The following is a 4,085-nucleotide window of genomic DNA, read 5'->3' as shown; positions in this document are numbered from 1 at the left end:
CCATTTCCATGCATTTCATGACAACATGTGTCCCTAGGAGCCCTATAACCCCTAGGGTCCCATTGAGAATGCTTTGAAAGGGGCCACTAGGGGCCTTAGGGACATATGTTTTCATGAAATGCATCGAGAGGTGTCATAAGTTAACCTATGACCCCTCTCGAAGGATTTCATGTCAATATTATATTTAATAATAATATAAAACTATATATTTTAATATAATAATAATATATATTATTAGATCATATAACAATAATAATCATATATATTACTATATTATATTTAGTTATAATAATAATTATATTTATAACTATATTATATTTAATAATAATAATCATAATCATATGTAATAATAATGTCCACACTTGCTTAAGGTGATCATATGTACACCTACTTTTTATTTTCGTCCTAAATTTTTTGTAGTACTGCATTAAAATCCAAACTATTGACCAATCAACTATCTTTTTCTCTCGATAAGACCTAGTAGTTTAGAAACTACATTCAATTTCCTATAGATTATTTTCTTAAAATTTTTTGATACAAAGTCCAAAACTGCTTTAAAATTATGTGTCAAGTTGACGTAACCCGGATTTGTTGGTTTTTCACTATCACTTAAGGCCATAGTTTGGTTGACCATGATCCTGTACATACCTAACTTAATGAACCCATATCCATAAAAAATATTCATCATGCGTGCATCCATTAGATCATACAATCACTTAAACTTGTAGGTTGCTATCAAATCAAATTTGTAGAAATGTAAGTATGAAACATAATAGATTCAATAACACATTTGACACAATGATTTTACATGGAAACCCAATTTCGTAAAAACCATCAATAACATGCTACTCATTCTCACTCTTTTGAAGTGATGCACTATAAAAGGCCAACTCTATTAAAGGTTATAGTACACACTATTAAATGTTATCTAGCTAGAGGATTTCAATCACCCTATTAGGAGTGAGCCCTATTAAAGGACTTTAGATCATTCACTTGGAATGTCACCTAGTTAAAGGATTTACAAATGATTGATAGGTAAACCCTAATCCAAAGGATTTACAGTAGACTAGTACAATGCTTAGAAATTAATAGCAAGGCTTGATCTAATAACAACTTACAACTCACTTTGTAGATTACAGATCTTTATTTCAGTCCTTCATTTTACTTGACTTTCACACACTTTAGCTCTAATAGCATGTTCACCCTTCAAGCATCCATAGCCTTAAACCTTTTTGCTTTGCTTTCCAATAGCAATATCTTCTATTTGGTAATTGGATGAAGCAACACCTTACACTCCCTCTCTTCCTTAGGTTCTCGCACATGATCACCTTTGCTTTTGACCAACCATCTCTATAAATAGAAAATAATATCTTTTGTCATTCAAACTCTATCATCCATTTTAGGGTTAGGTAGGATTAGGTAGGATTCAATGAATCTAACCATATTTTCATTTTATTCCCTTCTAGAAATTTTTCCTTCAATCTTCTTTGAATTCATCTCAAAATGGTTTACCATAAATTTTGTGCCACCAACTCATCATAGTTATCTTCTACACACTTCACAAAATTCAAGAAAAAAAAATATTTGGCTCAAATTCATCAAATTCACAATTTAACATGAATACTAACACTTAGCATTAATATGTTATCAATTGGCTTCCATATTGTTCTTCCACTCATCATCAACTAGATCAATCAACAAACATTAAAGTTTATTGGTGCTTGGCATCAACTAAACTTTACTCAACTTACACGATATCACTTGGCATACACTGAAATTTGACTTTGCTCAGCTCCAACAAATTTTCTACTCGACTTGCACTAACTTTTTTCAGAACCTACTGTCCACTCAGTCAAGGTTAACAGACTCAATTCTTCTTATTTGTTCTTTGAGACTTTGTTAGTGTATCCATCATTTGCAACCTTAAGTAGATAATGAATGCACTATAACATCACTATCTTTACTGGTCTTTGTACTCCTTTTTCATACTATAACTCAACCTTTCCTCTAGGTCCTATTGTTATCTCATTTGATCAAAACCTCCTCATCAATCAAACAAATGATAGTACTCAAATCATCTAAGTAGTTGTCTTACCAGTAAGTAACAGGTCTGACATCAGTGACAAAACAATAATTGAAACACATTCTCATACTTGTATCAAGCTACTTTCAACAATCTCCCTCTTTGGCATTGATGGAAAACTAGTTCAACTAGTACAACCAAAAATAATACCAAAAAGAAAATAATTCCTTGTATTGAAATCTCTCCCTCTATCAACAACTTTCATCTTCTATATAGGTTAGAAAATTGTGTTCTAATCAACAAAAAAGAAACTCATCCTTATGACTCTCTCTTGATCAGTTCTTATATCTCCCTCAGTACTATCTCCCTCTTACTAGGTAGATGTAATCATTTCTTTCTCTGTAGTAATCAATAGGTACACTAGCTACCTCTGAGTAGATATTCCATATTTCTTATATCTTTATAATATTTCTACCAATATCTCCCTCTTTGACAATAATACCAAAGACTTGTCATCTTAATATGTAGATATGAACATTTTCAATTTCTCCCTCTATCACCTAACTTGTGACTAATTTGTAGCTCCAACTCTTTGATTACTTTAAGAAGCTCCTAAAGCAAGATACATTCCATCAATGTCTAACATATGTCAATCATCTTACTTGATGGAGGGCACTTCTCATGCTTCTTAAATAGCCTTAGATAGTGGTATCACCCCTAGGTTACCTCTTAGATACTCATGAAAATCCTTAGACAATGATTTTGTGAATATATCAGCTATTTTCTCTTTTGTATTCACATATTCAATCTTCACCTCTTTATCTTGAACTAATTCTCTCCAGTAATGGCACTTGATTGCAAAGTGTTTAGTATTTGTGTACGTCACATGATTTTTTGATATATTTATAGTACTTGTATTATCACAATAAAGTATCATTGGAACAATGATCTCTTCCTTCGTACCTTTGAGTTGTTGTTTGATCCATACAATGTTTGTACAATTTATAGCAGCAACAACATATTCAGCTTTAGTAGTAGATTGTGAAGTGAAATTTTGTTTCTTGTTAGTCCATGTAACCAACCTCTTGCTTAAGAAAAATGCTCCTCCACTAGTGCTCTTTCTATTAGCAACATTTCTAGCCCAATCAACATCAGTATAGGCTCTTAATTCAAATTTCTCATTTTTCTTGTAATATAGACCATATTCCTCTATTCTTTTCATATATCTCATTATTCTCTTTAGAACTATCAAATAATTCTCCCTAGGATTAGGAAAGAATCTAATAGCTATCCTTATAGATAATACAATATTAGGTCTTCTATGTATTACATATTGTAATTTGGAAATCATAGGCCTATATAATGTTTGATTCACCTTAGCTAAATCATCGTTCTTTGACAATTATTGTCTTGTCACCATAGGTTTACTTACTGATTTGGAATTTTCCAATCCAAAAGTTTTTAGTATCTCCTTGACATACTTTGAATGAGTGATGTATATACCAAATTTAATTTGGTGTACTTGCAAACCCACAAAGAGCTTGATCTCTCCAAACATAGACATCTCAAATTCTTGCTTCATTTCACTTGTAAAATCCTTACATAAAGCATCTTGACCTTCAAATATGATATCATCAAAAAAAAATTAGATAACAAAATACCTTTGTCTTTCTCTATCTCCAAGTATATATTGTTCTTATCATCAGTCCTTCCAAATCTAATCTTCATATGATGATTATGAAGTCTCTCATACCATGCTTATGGTCCTTGTTTCAAACCATGTAAAGCTTTATGAAATCTACATACCATGTTCTTATTGTTAACATCAAAAAATTCTTTTGGCTATTCTATATAAACTTCTTCCTCTAATATACCATTCAAAAATGCAGATTTAACATCCATTTGATAAAATTTAAAACTTTTGTATGTAGAATAAGCAAGCAGAGTTCTTACTCCTTCCAATCTAGCAATGGGAGAAAATGTTTCTTCATAGTCAATTCCTTCTTCTTGCACATATCCTTCGTAGACTAATCTTTCCTTTTTCCTGATGACTTCACCATTT

The sequence above is a fragment of the Cupressus sempervirens genome, chromosome 5, assembly GCF_028749045.1.
Source record: "Cupressus sempervirens isolate cs-2001-9-10 chromosome 5, ASM2874904v1, whole genome shotgun sequence".
NCBI lineage: Eukaryota > Viridiplantae > Streptophyta > Pinopsida > Cupressales > Cupressaceae > Cupressus > Cupressus sempervirens.
This window is presented reverse-complemented; position numbering follows the sequence as displayed.